This window comes from Ovis aries, chromosome 3 (assembly GCF_016772045.2).
Source record: "Ovis aries strain OAR_USU_Benz2616 breed Rambouillet chromosome 3, ARS-UI_Ramb_v3.0, whole genome shotgun sequence".
Taxonomy (NCBI): domain Eukaryota; kingdom Metazoa; phylum Chordata; class Mammalia; order Artiodactyla; family Bovidae; genus Ovis; species Ovis aries.
In genome coordinates, this window is record NC_056056.1 from 69,768,957 (window position 1) to 69,786,254 (window position 17,298).

The 17,298-nt window shown below is 37.6% G+C and overlaps 1 protein-coding gene and 1 non-coding gene across 8 annotated transcripts in view; both read right to left on the reverse strand.

Moving 5' to 3' along the window:
* Positions 1-17,298, reverse strand: part of ACYP2 (acylphosphatase 2) — a 186,080-nt gene that overhangs the window by 23,931 nt on the left and 144,851 nt on the right. The gene's annotated exons all lie outside the window — the stretch shown is intronic.
* Positions 9,965-10,092, reverse strand: LOC114114274 (U6atac minor spliceosomal RNA). The gene has a single exon (XR_003589102.1). It is a non-coding gene; the product is annotated as a U6atac minor spliceosomal RNA (small nuclear RNA).

Sequence of the window (17,298 nt, forward strand, 5' to 3'; positions counted from 1 at the left end):
CCCTAGACTACCAGAGAACTAACTCTGAAGTGAAGTGAAGTGAAGTGAAGTGAAGTGAAGTGAAGTGATGTGAAGTCGCTCAGTCGTGTCCGACTCTTTGTGACCCTGTGGACTGTAGCCCACCAGGCTCCTCCATCCATGGGATTCACCAGACAAGAATACTGGAGTGGGTTGCCATTTCCTTCTCCAGGGGATCTTCCCAACCCAGGGATCGAGCCCAGGTCTCCCACATTGCAGGCAGACGCTTTAACCTCTGAGCCACCAGGGAAGCCCCTCTGAGAACTCACACAAAGGAAACCACTTGAATACAAGACCTGTCATCACCCAACCACCAGTAGCACCCTGTGCAGGATGCCTCATCTAAGCAACAAACGAAACAAAACACAAACCCAGTCATCAGCAGACAGGATTACCACACCTCACTCAGCCTTGCCCATCAGAGGAAAAACAAACAAACAAAAACTCAGCACAAATCTCACCCTATATGAAACTTACACAAACCACTGGACCAACCTTAGGAGGGCAGAAACCAAAAGGAAGAAAGAATTCAACCTTGAAGCCTGGGAAAAGGAGACCTCAAACACAATAAGTTAAAAAAAAAAAATAATGAAAAGGCAAAGAAATACTACACAAATGAAGGAATAAACTAGAAACACAGAAGTCCAAATAAATGAAGAGGAGACAGACAAACTACCTGAAAAAGAATTCAGAATAATGATAGTAAAGATGATCAAAAACCTTGAAAACAAAATGGAGAAAATGCAAGAATCAATTAACAAAGTCCTAGAAGAATTAGGAATAAACATACAGAGACAAACAACACAATTACTGAAATTAAAAATACTCTAGAAGGAATCAACAGCAGAATATCTGAAGTAGAAGAACAAATCAGTGAGCAGGAAAATAAAATGGTGGAAACAACTTCTGAAGAGCAGGATAAAGTAAAAAGAATGAAAAGAACTGAGGATAGTCTCAGAGACCTCTGGACAATATCAAATGCACCAACATTTGAATAATAGGGGTCCCAAAAGGAGAAGAGAAAAAGAAAGGGTATGAGAAAATTTTTGAAGAATTATAGTTGAAAATTTCCCCAACATGGAAAAGGAAATAGTCAATCAAGCCCAAGAGGCATAGAGTCCCATACAGAATAAACCCAAGGAGAAACACACCAAGACACATACTAATCAAACTAACAAAGAGTAAATACAAAGAAAGAATATTAAAAGCAGCAAGGGAGAAGCAACAAATAACATACAAGGGAAACCCCATATGCTTAACAGCTGATCATTCAGCAGAAACTCTGCAGGCCAGAAGGCAATGGCAGGATATATTTAAAGTATTGAAAGGGAAAAATCTACAACCAAGATTATAGCACCCAACAAGGGTCTCATTCAAAATTGATGGAGAAATAAAAAGCTTTTCAGACAAGCAAAAGTTAAGAAAATTCAGTACCATGAAACCAGCTTTACAACAAATGTTAAAAGGGACTTATACAGTCAAGAAATACAAGAGAAGAAAAAAGATCTACAAAATGAACCCCAAACAATTAAGAAAATGGCAATAGGAACATATATATCAATAATTACTTTAAATGTAAATGAATTAAATGCTCCAACCAAAAGACACATACTGGGTGAATGGATAAAAAAATAAGACCCATATATATGCTGTCTACAAGAAACCCACTTCAGACCTAAAGACACATATAGACTGAAAGTGAGGATGGAAAAATATATTCCATGCAAATGGCAAGCAAAAGAAAGTAGCAATCCTCATATCAGACAAAATAAACCTTAAAATAAAGATTATAAGAGATAAGGAAGGACACTGCATAATGATCAAGGGATCAATCCAAGAGGAAGACATAACAATTATACTATGCAGTCAACATAGGAGCACCTCAGTACATAAGACAAAGACTAACAGACATTAAAGGAGAAATTGACAGGAACACAATAGTAGTAGGAGATTTTATCACCTCACTCACACCAATGGATAGATCATCAAAACAGAAATTAGTAAGGAAACACAAGTCTTAAATGATACATTAGGTGAGATGAGATGGATCTCATTGAGATCTTCAGGACATTCCATCCAAGTGCAGAAAAATACATCTTCTTCTCAAGTGCACATGTAACATTCTCCAGGATAGACCACATCTTGGGTCACAAATCAAACCTCAGTAAATTTAAGAAAACTGAAATTGTATCACACATCTTCTCTGACCACAACGCTATGAAACTAGATATCAATTACAAGAAAAAACTGTAAGAAACATAAACATATGGAGATTAAACAACACATCTCTAAATAACCAACAGGTTACTGAAGAAATCAAAAGGAAAAAAAATTTCTAGAAACAAATGGCAATGAAAACAAAACTCAAAACCTATGGGATGCAGCAAAAGCAGTTCTAACAGGGAAGTTTAGAGCAATACAATCCTACCTCAAGAAACAAGAAAAACATCGAATAGACAATCTAACTTTACACCTAAAACAACTAGAAAGAGAAGAACAAAAAATCCTCAAAATTAGTAGAAGGAAAAGAAATCATAAATATCCAAGCAGAAATAAATGAAAAAGAAATCAAAGAAATAATAGTAAAGATTAATGAAACTAAAAGCTGGTTTATCTTTGAGAAGATAAATAAAATTGAGAAGCCTTTAACCAGACTCAATCAAGAAAAAAGAAGAATCAAATCAACAAAATTAGAAATGAAAAAGGAGAGGTTACAACAGACAATGCAGAAATACAAAGGAATATAAGAGACTATTATGTACAACTATATGGCAATAAAATGGATAACCTGGAAGAAATGGACAGATTCTTAGAAAAGTTCAATCTTCCAAGACTGAACCAGGAAGAAATAGAAATTATGAGTAACCCAATTATAAGCACAATTGAAGACATGATCAAAAATTTCCCCCCAAAAAATCCAGGACCAGATGGCTTCACAGGAGAATTCTGTCAAACATTCAGAGAAGAGCTAAAGCCTACCTAAAACTCCTTCAAAAACTGCAGAGGAAGGAACCCTACCAAACACATTCTACAAGGCCACCATCACCCTGATACCAAAACCAGATGAAGACAACACAAAAAAAGAAAACTACAGGCCAATATCACTGATGAACATAGACGCAAAAATTCTCAACAATATTTTAGCAAACAGAATTCAACAACACATCAAAAAGCTCATACACCATGATCAAGTTGGGTTTATTCCAGGAATGCAAAGATTCTTATATATATGCAAATTAATCAATGTGATACACTATATTAACAAAATGAAAGATAGAAACCATATTATCAGCTCAATAGATGCAGAAAAAGCTTTTGACAAAATTCAACATCCATTTACTCTTCAAAAAATGGTCATAGAAGGAACCTACCTCAATATAGTAAAGGCCATATACTATAAGTCTATGGCATAATTCTCAATGGTGAAAAACTGAAGCATTACCCCTAATATCAGTAACAAGACAAGGGTGTCCACTTTCACCATTATTATTCAACATAGTTCTGGAAGTCCTAGCTACAGCAATCAGAGAAGAAAATGAAATAAAAGGAATCCTGATTGGAAAAGAAAAAATAAAGCTCTCACTGTTTGCAGATGACATGATACTGTACGTAGAAAACCCTAAAGATAGTATTAGAAAATTACTAGAGCCAATCAGTGAATTTAGCAAAGTTGCAGGATACAAGTGCAATACACAGAAATCACTTACATTTCTATATACTAACAGTGAAAAAATCAGGAAGAGAAATTAAGGAATCAATCCCATTCACCATTGCAACAAAAAGAGTTAAATATCTAGGAATAAACTTACCTAAGAAGACAAAAGAACTGTACAGAGAAAATTATATGACATTAATGAAAGAAATAAAAAACAACATAAACAGATGGAGAGATATTCCGTGTTCCTGGGTAGGAAGAATCAATATTGTAAAAATGACTATACTACCAAATGCAATCTAGAGATTCAGTGCAATCCATATCAAATTACCTATGGCATTTTTCACAGAACTAGAACAAAAAATTTCATATTTTATATGGAAACACAAAAGACCCCACACAGCCAAAGCAGTCCTGAGAAATAAGAATGGAGCTGGAGCAATCAACCTTCCTGACTTCAGGTTATACTACAAAGCTACAGTCATCAAGACAGTATGGTACTGGCACCAAAACAGAAATATAGACCAATGGAACAAGGATAGAAAGCCCAGAAATAAACCCATGCACCTATGGGTACCTTATTTTTGACAAAGGAGGCAAGAATATACAATGGGGCAAAGACAGCCTCTTCAATAAATGGTGCTGGGAAAACTGGACAGCTACATGTAAAAGAATGAAATTAGAAAACTTCCTAATACCATACACAAAGATAAATTCAAAATGGATTAGAGATCTAATGTAAGACCAGAAACTATAAAACAAGAGGAAAACATAGGCAGAACACTTGATGGCATAAATTAAAGCAATATCCTCTATGACCCACCTCCTAGAGTAATGGAAATAAAAGCAAAACTAAACAAGTGGGACCGGATTAAATTTAAAAGCATTTGCACAGCAAAGGAAACTATAAGCAAGGTGAAAAGACAACCCTCAGAATGTGAGAAAATAATAGCAAATGAAACAACTGACAAAGGATTAATTTCCAAAATATACAAGCAGGTACTATAACTCAATGCCAGAAAAACAAAGAACCCAATCAAATAGTGGGAAAAAGACTTAGACATTTCTCCAAAGAGGACATACAAATGGCTAACAAACACATGAAAAGATGCTCAACATTGCTCATTATTAGAGAAATGCAAATCAAAACTATACCGGTCAGAATGGCCATCATTGAAAAGTCTACAAACAGTAAATGCTAGAGAGGGTGTGGAGAAAAGGGAATGCTCTTGGACTGTTGGTGGGAATGTAAATTGATACAGCCACTATGGAAGATGATATAGAAATTCCTTTAAAAACTAGGAATAAAACCACCATATGACCCAGCAATCCCATTCCTAGGCATATACCCTGAGGAAACCAAAATTGAAAAAGACACATGTATCCCATTGTTCATTGCAGCACTATTTAGAACACTAGCTAGAACATGGAAGCAACCTAGACGTCCATCAACCGATGAATGGATAAAGAAGTTGTGGTACATATACACAATGGAATATTACCCAGCCATAAAAAGGAATGCATTTGAGTCAGTTCTGATGAGGTGGATGAACCCTGGAACCTGTTATACAGAGTGAAGTTAAGTCAGAAAGAGAAAGATAAATAATCATATTCAAATGCATATATATGGAATCTAGAAAAATGGTACTGAAGAATTTATTTACAGGGCAGCAATGGAGAAACAGATATAGAGAATAGACTTATGGACATGGGGTGAGTGGAGGAGAGGGTGAGATGTATGGAAAGAGTAACATGGAAATTCATATTACCATATGTAAAATAGATAGCCAATGGGAATTTGCTATATGGCTCAGGAAACTCAAAGAGGGGCTCTTATCAATCTAAAGGGGTGGGATGGGGCGAGAGATGGGAGGGAGGTTCAAAAGGAAGGGGATATATATACCTATGGATAAGGGGATATATCATACCTATGGATGATTCATGTTGAGGTTTGACAGAAAACAACAAAATTCTGCAAAGCAATTCTCCAATAAAAAAATTTTTTTTAAGTTTTAAGAGTGTCCAACGAAGATAAAACTATTAATAGTAGTCGATAAATGATATTATATAAAAGTAGGCTTCCTTGGTGGCTCAGCAGTAAAGAATGCACCTGCCAATGCAGGATGCACAGGTTCTGTCTCGGTTGGGAAGATCCCTTGGAGAAGGAAATGGCAACCAATTCCAGTATTCTTGCCTGGGAAATCCCATGAACAGAGAAGCCTGTTGAGCTATAGTCCATAGGGTCCCAAAGAGTTGGACATGACTTAGCAACTAAACAACAACAACAAAAGTTATATAAAAGTATAATCTAAATTAAGTGATAATATAGAGTTCAAAATTCTCCAAGCCAGGCTTCAGCAATACGTGAAACATGAACTTCCAGATGTTCCAGCTGGATTTAGAGAACACAGAGGAACCAGAGGTCAAATTGCCAATATCCGCTGGATCATGGAAAAGCAAGAGTTCCAGAAAAACATCTATTTCTGCTTTATTGACTATGCCAAAGCCTTTAACTGTGTGGATCACAATAAACTGGAAAATTCTGAAGAAGATAGAAATACCAGACCACTTGACTGCCTCTTGAGAAACCTGTATGCAGGTCAGGAATCAACAGTTGGAACTGGACATGGAACAACAGACTGGTTCCAAATAGGAAAAGGAGTACATCAAAGCTGTATATTGTCACCCTGCTTATTTAACTTCTATGCAGAGTACATCATGAGAAACGCTGGGCTGGAGAAAGCACAAACTGGAATCAAGATTGCTGGGAGAAATATCAATAACCTCAGATATGTAGATGACACCACCCTTATGGCGGAAACTGAAGAATTAAAGAGCCTCTTGATGAAAGTGAAAGAGGAGAGTGAAAAAGTTGGCTTAAAGCTCAACATTCAGAAAATGAAGATCATGGCGTCCAGCCCCATCACTTCATGGCAAGTAGATAGGGAAACAGTGGAAACAGTGGCTGACTTTATTTTGGGGGGCTCCAAAATCACTGCAGATGGTGATTGCAGCCATGAAATTAAAAGACACTCCTTGGAAAGAAAGTTATGACAAACCTAGACAGCATATTAAAAAGCAGAGACATTACTTCGCCAGCAAAGGTCCGTCTGGTCAAGATATGGCTTTTCCAGTGGTCATGTATGGATGTGAGAGTTGCACTATGAAGAAAGCTGTGTGCTGAAGAATTGATGCTTTTGAACTGTGATGTTGGAGAAGACTCTTGCGAGTCCCTTGGACTGCAAGGAGATCCAACCAGTCCATCCTAAAGGAGATCAGTCCTGGGTGTTCTTTGGAAGGACTGATGCTGAAGCTGAAACTCCAATACTTTGGCCTCCTGATGCAAAGAGCTGACTCATTTGAAAAGACCCTGATGCTGGGAAAGATTGAGGGCAGGAGGAGAAGGGGACGACAGAGGATGAGATGGTTGGATGGCATCACAGACTCTATGGACATGGGTTTGTGTAGACTCCGGGAGTTGGTGATGGACAAGGAGGCCTGGAGTGCTGCAATTCATGTGGTCGCAAAGAGTTGGACACAACTGAGCAACTGAACTGAACTGATAGAGCTCTAACTCAGTTGGTAAAGAATCTTCCTGCAATGCAGGAGACCCAGATTCAACCCCTGGGTTGAGAAAATCCCCTGGAGAAAGAAATGGCAACCCACTCCAGTATTCTTGCCTGGAGAATTCCATGGACAGAGAAGCCTGGCAGGCTACAGTCATGGGGTTTCAAGAGTCAGTCACTAGTTAGCAGCTAAACCACGACCACAGAACTGAAATCACTTAATGTCACCTTATTGTAGAAGGTTTTATGCCTATGATTATCTAGCATATATAAAATTATAAAACAAATTTCACTATTGAAACCATTTTACTTCTCTCTTACTATGCATACTAGATGATGTAAAAGTTTATAAATGGATGAACTACTTCTGTGAAAATAAATTAAGTTTACTAAAAGTACTACCCATAGGAGGGAGAAGAATATCTAGAGGAAAAGCAAAAGGGAGGCTTATTTTTCACTGAATATCCTATTGTTCCTTCAGAATTTTTTTACATCTAGCATGTATTGTCTAATTAGATAAATAAAATGTGACAGCCTCACACTGGTTAGAATGGCCACCATCAAAAAATCTACAAAAAATAAATGCTGGAGAGGGTGTGGAGAAAAGAGAACCCTCTTACAGTGTAAATTGGTACAACCATTATGGAGAACAGTATGGAAATTTCTTTAAAAATAAATACAGAACTACCATATGACTCAGCAATCCCACTCCTGGGCATATATCCAGAGAAGACCATAATTTGAAAAGATACGTGCACTCCACTGTTCACTGCAGCACTATTTGCAATAGGCAAGATATGGATGCAACCTAAACGTCCACTGACAGAGGAATGGATAAAGAAGATCTCATACATATATTCGATGGGATATTACTCAGCCATAAAAAGGGATGAAATAGGGCTTCCCTGGTGGCTCAGTGGTAAAGAATCCGCCTGCTAGTGCAGGAGACACAGGTTTGATCCTCAGTCTAGGAAGAGCCCACATGCTGTGGAGACTCTAAGCACATGTGCCACAGCTACTGAGTCTGTGCTCTACCGCCCGGGAGCTGCAGCTACTGGGCACAGGTTCTGCAGCTACTGAAGACCGCATGCCTAGAGCCTGAGCTCTGCAGCAAGGGAAGCCATCGCAATGAGAAGCCCGTCCACTGCAGCCAGAGAGCGGCCCCCACTCGCCACAGCTAGAGGAAAAGCCTGCGCAGCAACGAGGACCCAGCACAGCCAGAAATAATCAAATAAATAAGGGGCGAAATAATGCCACTTGCATTAACGTGGATGGACCTAGAGACTGTCATACTAAGTGAAGTTAGGTAAAGACAAGTATGTGATACTGTTTATTTGTGGAATCTAAAATTTTTTTAAATGTACAAAAGAATTTACTTACAAAACAGAAATAGAGTTACAGATGTAGAAAACAAACTTATAGTTACCAGGCAGAAAATGAAGGGGAGGGGTAAACTGGGAGATTAGGATTGACATACCTACTACTATATATAATATTGATAACTAACAAGGATGGGTAGTATCCTCCTCTACTCAGTACTCTATAATAACCCACATGGGAAAAGAATCATAAAAAGAATGATATATGTATAACTGATTCACTTTGCTGTACAGCAAAAGCTAACATTGTAAATCAACTATACTGTAATGAAAATTATTTTTTAAAATGTGATTCAGTGACTCTCATCCTAAAGTATGATTGAGGATATAGGTAAAGATTTTGCCTCAAGAATGTCCATTGTATGTAACAAGAAAATAGTTCAAGCAATTTAAATGTCCAATAATTAGGAATGTAAGTACATGACTGTATTTCCATATAAAGGACTACTAGCTGTTACAGTTATTAAGATGAATTTTTATTGATAAAGATGTTTGTAATATGGTATTGTTTTATAAAAGCAGGTTGTAAAACAAGATGTATAGTATGGCCTCACTTTTGTAGGAAAATGTACATGGAAAAATATCTGAAAGATGTACAAAGTGGTCATGATACCTCCTGAAATATGGGCAGTTTTTTTTTCTTTTCTCTTTGCTTGTTTTCAAATTATTTTCATAATTCTCCAATGGATATGTATCAATTTTAAATTAATAAAAATATTACAAATGTGTTTGAAAAATGCCTAAGAGAATAAAAATTATTTTTCCCTTTCCTATGGGAAAGAACAATCTGAACACAGAGCAAAATATAAACTGTGATCAAAGTCAATACAATGAATGCTGAAATTTTATTGGCAATGTCTCTTCTTGGGAAGTAATGACATCCAGAGTTAACTACTATGCAATATTTTACCAATGGTGTTGTCTCTCTAAAGGTGTGTTATAGGTAAAGACGTGCGTTAGTCGCTCAGTCACGTCTGCCTCTTTGCGATCCCATGGAGTGTAGCCCTACCAGGCTCCTCTGTCCATGGAATTCTCCAGGCAAGCACACTGGATTAGGTAACCATTCTCCTCTCTGGAGATCTTGCCCACCCAGGGGTTGAACCTGGGTCTACTACATTGCAGGCCGATTCTTTACCATCTGAGCCACCAGGGAAGTACCCATGTTAACTCCAACATGGTAATAAGGAGTGATGTTCCCTTGTGTGTAAGTAAGTTTTATAATATTGAAAAACTGTTAGACTAACATATTTATGATGTGTTATTAACAAAGGAAAATGGTAGCTAAAGTACCCAAACTGACAACATGGAGACACCAGACATTTTGAGTAGGAGACTGTTTTTTCTTTAAACAGTGGTTCTTAGATGCCACGAAGTAGGTGGCAATGCCTTAACCATATGGATGCTGTGAGGCCCAAGGGCCTCTTCCATTCTTGTCTAGGAGAGTGTGCTAACCTTCTCTCCTTTCATACAACACAAGTGGGAGATTCTTATAGATTAAAATGGATTAGTGAGGCTGTGGCTAGATGGTGGAGGGTCTTGTACAGCTTGCTGAGGATGTAGAATTTTTTCTGTAAAGATGTGAACCAAGTTGTATTTCTGAATGAAGAGTCAAGCTGCCTGTAGAGGATAGATTAGAGGGAGTAAATACTAAAAACAGTATACCTAGATATTTATAATTTCTTTAAAGAAATTTCTCCTATGAGGGATAAAAAAGACCAAACATGTAAGCTATTTAAGCTTCAGCTTCAATTTTTTTCCAGAAAAAGATGTGTGATATATAAATACAGAACCCATAGCAACTGCTATGTAAACTGCTACAATGAATATAGCTAGTAATATGCTTAATGTTGCATTTTACTTTGACTAAATATTAATAAGAAATTACATTAAATTGGAACTTGCTGTTGCGGCTGTTAAGTCGCTTCAGTCATGTCTGACTCTGTGCGACCCCACAGATGGCAGCCCACCAGGCTCCCCCGTCCCTGGGATTCTCCAGGCAAGAACACTGGAGTGGGTTGCCATTCCTTCTCCAATGCGTGAAAGTGAAAAGTGAAAGTCAAGTTGCTCAGTCGTGTCCGACTCTTCGAGACCCCATGGACTGCAGCCTACCAGGCTCCTCCACCCATGGGATTTTCCAGGCAAGAGTACTGGAGTGGGGTGCCATTGCCTTCTCTGAAATTGGAACTTACTTTGTCCTTATAAATACTCTATTAGACAAACCAGGCAGGGCTTGGATGTTCATTAGAAAACAGCACAGGCTGACATGCCAAATTCTCCTAAATGGAATTCACTTAATACACTAGATTCTGTAATCTAGTGTATTCTATAATCTGCTCAGTCATTTTCCAGAGCTTGGTATCCTTAGAAAGAGGATTGTTATTGTTAAATCCCTACATGGCTGCTCCACACTCTGAGAGCCGTCAGCCTCTCCTGGTGAGAGCCTCAGGAAGCACTTGCCAAAATAAAGCACGAGAAGATGTCTCATTTCCTATCTTATTCCAAGATTTTTAGGGAAAATGTTTTTAAAATGGTTTTCTTTCCTGATCTAAAATCAGAAGTTGAAAACAGTCAAGTGGTATTAGTTTACTTACAAAATTTAGATCTGTTAAAAACATATTTATGAGAGTGCTACCTCTGTCACACAGTCCCACGAAGCTGATCCTCAGTTTCCTGTGGTTGGGAGTGACACGGTGAGATACGCGACAAATGATGAAATCCAAGTGGCCAGATGTCACTGAATAAGAAAACTCGGGTCCAGGTTCACACTGGCCTGGTTGTCTTTTAGAGAATATAGCTGAGCTCACATAATTCAAGGGCTGATCTGAAGTTTACCTCGAGTAAATAAAGAAGAGGAGCCCCATGCAAGTCAGCCAGTAGAGCTGGATCCTTTTAACTCAAGGTCAAAATAAACTGTGTGTGTGTGTCAGTCGTTCAGTCATGTCCGACTCTATGCAACCCCATGGGCTGTAGCCCTGCCAGGTTCCTCTGTCCATGGGATTTCCCAGGCAAGAATGCTGGAGTTGGTTGCCATTCCCTTCTCCAGGGCATCTTCCTGACCCAGGAGTCGACCCCTGTCTCCTGCATCTCCTGCGTTGCAGGCAGACTCTTTACGTCTGTAGTATTTTGTGACTCATAAACCTTTCCACAGTTACATATACACAGTCATGAGCCTCCTTAAAATTTTTTGAAGTGACTTTATCACTTTTGCACAGTATCATCTGGCAGGGTTCCAATGGAGAAAGGGCAGGAGGGGGAAGTAGACAACCACTCTAGAACTTGGAACTTGGTCCACAGGAAATCCTTGAGGCCTGGTGGAGTCACGCTGTTCTAGCACAGAGATAAAATTTATCGGTATATTTATTCAGATCAAGGTTGCTTAGATGAGGAGGTTTTTTTTTCTTCTTTTATATCTTACCTTGCACAGAACTTTAATATTAGGAAGCCTGAAAGAAGTCTAGAGAATTCAGGACCGTCTCAGTTCAGGTTGCCATGGCATTTTCTATAACTGAGCCCTGTACCTCTTCTTGTTGATGATGTAAAAATTATGCACATGATGAGTAAGTTACTACCAAAATTTGATTAACTTTATGTTTTCCTTTTCCTGTTCTGGGACAATAAAACTAGACACTATTACAAAGTATAATATGTAAAAAAAAAAAAAAGAAAGTAAAGTCATGTGTGACTTTATTGCCTGTTTCTCAGGTTGCAATTGAATGCAGCTATTTTGATTCAGTTAAAGGATATGGAAAGCACCATCAATGATCTTTACTATGGCAGCACAAACCTGCTGCTATGATGACGTCATTCTCCTTTGTATTCGTGTTAGAGAAACTGGTCTGGTCTCTGTAATGGTTTCTTTTCCAGCAATATTGAGGCTCATAAAAAACTGACTCCTTATAGCTTTTCCCTCCATATGCTTCCTTTCATTAATATATAAAAGCTTAGTTTAAAAAATTTGACATTTCAGTAATTTTTGACAAAAATATTTCATTTCCCTAGATTTCTCTTTTAGTCTCAGACAACAGTAATTCTATAGTTCAGTATGATGCTGGTCTTTGTGAAGCTCAAGAGACAAAGCCAGACACATGCGCATACTGCAAATTCCTGTTTTTCTTCCACAAATAACCTTCGTAACTATTGGCAGTATAGGTCTCCTCTCCCTCCCCTCTTTGGCTGGGAATGGAGAGGTGGCAAGAAAGTTGTTGGGACATCTGCTCAGAAGTTTTCAGACATAAAGATTTAGAAATATTAACTAATGACTACCATGAGATTTTAAGTTTAACATCACTAATTACAAAATCCACAGAGTCTATGCTTCCCGAAGGCTGGGTAGCTTCCTTTGGAATTTTTTTTTTTGGGGGGCATAAAAAGAGAACATGCTGTTAATTAATATGCAAGTAATATAATTGTATCTTTTAAGGGTACATTTGAAACACTGTGTTTAAATTACAGGAACATAATTTTTGGTAATTTTCTATTGCATGCCCAGAGATATTAAGATTTGCTCCCCATAGTTCATCATTTATTCAGAATTGATTTTGGACAGGCTCTAGTTTGATTACATTTGAATAGTCACAGCTTTTCATACTGTTGCTAGACAGCAGCACAAAGATAAAAATAGCCAAAACAGCTTTGTCAGAGGACAGTCTACTTACCACAGTTCCCAATCTGAATCCTTTCTAGGCTTTCTGCTTTCCTAACCTCAAGTGTTCTTTTCAGATGAAGATAAGCTGACCTCTGCTAAGCATCTTCTCATAAAGAGGTTCATGACAAATGCTATCTTTATAAAAAAAATTCCACAATTGCAGGGTGAAATGACCCTACAGGAACCTGTGTTCTAGCACTGAATATCTCCTGTGAGAAGAGCATTAAGACTCTTGTCTTCAGTTGATTGATCGATGCATTCATTCTGTATCAACAAATATTCATTGAACATTTGTCATGTGCAAAGTAAGAAGAGTGATTCAAGAACATGGAAAGTATAGTCTGTCCTTGAGGAATTTACAGTCTTGAAGAAGAGTAAAAGATGTATTCAACAACAGTCTGCTTGTCAGAACTGGATCATTCATTATCTGCCTTTTGCACTGTACAGATGAGGGAATTATGGCAGAAAGGTGAAATGACCTGCCCAAGCCAGACCCCTGGTGTAGAATCACTGGGAAAATGACAAGACCACTGTCTATGGGGCAAGTCACTTATCTATTACTCACTGATGATACTGGACAAATTACTTAACCCAGTGAGCTGAGCCAGACCTCAAAAGGCTGATCTGGGTTGAAAGGCTGGTGAGAAGAGGAACACAGACTTCCTCCAGGACTGCTTTCACTCACGTCTACTGTGTGACCTGGAAGCAGAAAGTGTGAAGTGTACGTACAAGATAAGGATGAAAGCAAGCTGATGCCGCTTCTCCATGTCTCCCTGGTTTCCCAGGCCCTGGGCTAAAGTTCAGTTGCCAGGGTTCCACAGGGAGTGAAAAACCTGCCAGGTCAAGGACTCCAGAACCACAAACCATGGCCTTTCACACTCAGACTACCATAGTTAAACACTTCCATATTCCATTTCTCAATGCTCTTGGGGGCCTAGCATAGGCCAGCCATACCTGCTCAACTTCAGCTCCCTTCCCTCTGGTATTTAATAGTGTATCTATTCTAAGCCTCAGGCAAGATGGACCATGTAAAGTGCCTAGTATGGTGCCCGACCCACAGAAGGTGCTTGCTAGATGGCTCTCTTAGTTGAGGAATTGACAGTAGGATTCAAGTCTGATAGAAGGATTTAAGTCTCTCTCTCAGCCTAATGCTCAGCCTTTTAATTCACAAATGGAAACTGCTATTTAGGAAACTGTTATTCACTTTGGAATGATACATTAAAGGGAGAGAGAAAACTCATTATTTGCAGAAAGCAATACATGTATAGAAGTCCTAAGAAATCTGTTTAAATTTATTATCCCATCAGTTTATCAATGTGCTCAGGTTTGTAATGAATTTACCATAATTAGATGCTTTTTTAAGTTCAGTAACTTAACAGCCAGTTCAATAACATAATAAAAAGGAAATAAATTCCATTCTAAAAAAAAAAAGATGGGATGGATGAATTTAACAGAATTACCTATGACATTTATAAAGAAGATTTAAAGACTTATGAGCCATATGTAAAGAAAACTATAAAGGTATATTAGAATGTATAAAATAAGATGAGCAAATTGAGATATATATTGTTATCATAGGCAAACAAATTTTACCAAGTAAAATTTACTATTTGTTAAATGTTAAAATTCTGCACTAACAAGCCATAAGTCATGATGCTGATCTAGTTCCCAGCCAATTCTAAAACAAAGCATAATAATTAAATGATTAAAGTAAAAAAGTGTGGAACATATAGAAATAAATTTAATGTATCATATAACTATCATAATTAAGAAAGATAATATTTAATATTAATAATATATTTATTGCCTAATTCTATCTCATAATTGCCTAATTATGCTTTAATAATTGCCAAGGTAACTGGCAAACAAACACAAAACAAAAAGTGATTTAGATAAGCTCTTATAACACATTATAAGAGCCTCTAGTGGATTAAAAAGAGTAAATATTAGCTTTAATTCTTAGTAGAGCTATGAGGGAAAAAATCAAATATTAATGAAATCTTTAGAGGAATAGTATCTTTGAAAAGCTTAGGGCAGTAAAGAAAATCACAAAGGAAAAAATAAATAGCTCAACAACATAAAGTAAAACAATGGTTCTAACATAAAAAACTAACAAAATTAAAACAAGAGAAACATAATTGGAAGTATCTGTATTGATCATGATAGAACAGTAGTATATATAATATATAAAGAACTTACTCAAATTTCAAAAATGTTAAAACCTCAAGAGATAAATAGTCAAAGTATATAAACATACAATTCACTTATGAAGAAATACAAGTAAACTGTATACATTAACCACTTCTTAGAAGGATATTTATAATAGCAAAATACTAACAACAAAAAAAAATGCCCAATATAAATAACAATTCAATACTGTTATATAGTCATTAGAATTGTAATTATGAGAACTTAAAATTGTTATTAATAGTGGAAGGAGTAAAATAATAATTCTGTTTTATAATACACATCAAAAAAGGCAACAATGAAAATCACTATTGACAAAGAATAGTGGAATCATGGGTAATAATTTTTCTGTAAATTGAGAAGGAATAAGGAAACCCCTATACTAATAGGTGAACAATACTAATTATTAAACATTACAGAGTCTAACATTGGTTGTATTTTTCTACATACAGATGAAAGCACAGAGTTAGAAGAAACCAGGAGTATTAGTGTCAAATGGTAAGTTATTAAGCTTCCTAGAGTAAGGATCTTTTAATGCTCCAGAACCCTACAGAGAACACTCATGTTTCCCAAGGCACTAGAGAACACAAGAACACACCTTGAGAATCAAGTGTGTGATTCTGCCACACTTTGTCTGTGGAGCCTTGTTCTGTGCTGTTGATATTGTTTGTCTTCCTTATGCTGTATTTTCACCATAATATTTGCTTTAAAACTGCCTGGATTTGGACAAATGTCTCCTTTTTCATGTGAATTTACTTTTTGTAAGTTCTAGTATATTTGTTTATTTGTATAGTCCTTGATCTTCTTTTTCACAGCCTCCCATATATAAGGCATAATTTAGATTTCAGTTCAGTTCAGTCACTCAGTCATGTCCGACTCTTTGTGACCCCATGGACTACAGCACACCAGGCTTCCCTGTCCATCACCAACTCCCGGAGTTTACTCAAACTCACATCCACTGAGTTGGTGATGTCATCCAACCATCTCATCCTCTGTTGTCCCCTTCTCCTCCCACCTTCAATCGTTCCCAGAATCAGGGTCTTTTCAAAGGAGTCGGTTCATCACATTAGCTGGCCAAAGTACTGGAGTTTCAGCTTCAGCACCAGTCCTTCTAATGAGTATTCAGGACTGATTTCCTTTAGGATGGACTGGTTGGATATCATTGCAGTCTAAGGGACTCTCAAGAGTCTTCTCCAACACCCCAGTTCAAAAGCATCAGTTCTTCGGCACTCAGCTTTCTTCATAGTCCAACTCTCACATTCATACGTGACTACTGGAAAAACCATAGCCTTGACTAGACGGACCTTTGTTGGCAAAGTAATGTCTCTGTTTTTTAATATGCTGTCTAGGTCGATCATAACTTTCCTTCCAAGGACTAAGTGTCTTTTAATTTCATGGCTGCAGTGACCATCTGCAGTGATTTTGGAGCCCCAAAAATAAAGTCTCTCACTGTTTCCCCATCTATTTCCTATGAAGTGATGGGACCAGATGCCACAATCTTAGTTTTCTGAATGTTGAGCTTTTAAGCCAACTTTTTCACTCTCCTCTTTGATTTTCATCAAGAGGCTTTTTAGTTCTTTTTCACTTTCTGCCATAAGGGTAGTGTCATCTGCATATCTGAGGTTACTGATATTTCTCCTGGCAATCTTGATTCCAGCTTGTGCTTCATCCAGCCCAGCATTCTGCATGATGTACTCTGCATGTAAGTTAAATAAGCAGGGTGACAATTTACAGCCTTGATGTACTCCTTTCCTGATTTGGAACCAGCCTGTTGTTCTATGTCCAGTTCTAACTGTTGCTTCTTGGCCTGCATACAGATTTCTAAGGAGGTAGGTCAGGTGGTCTGGT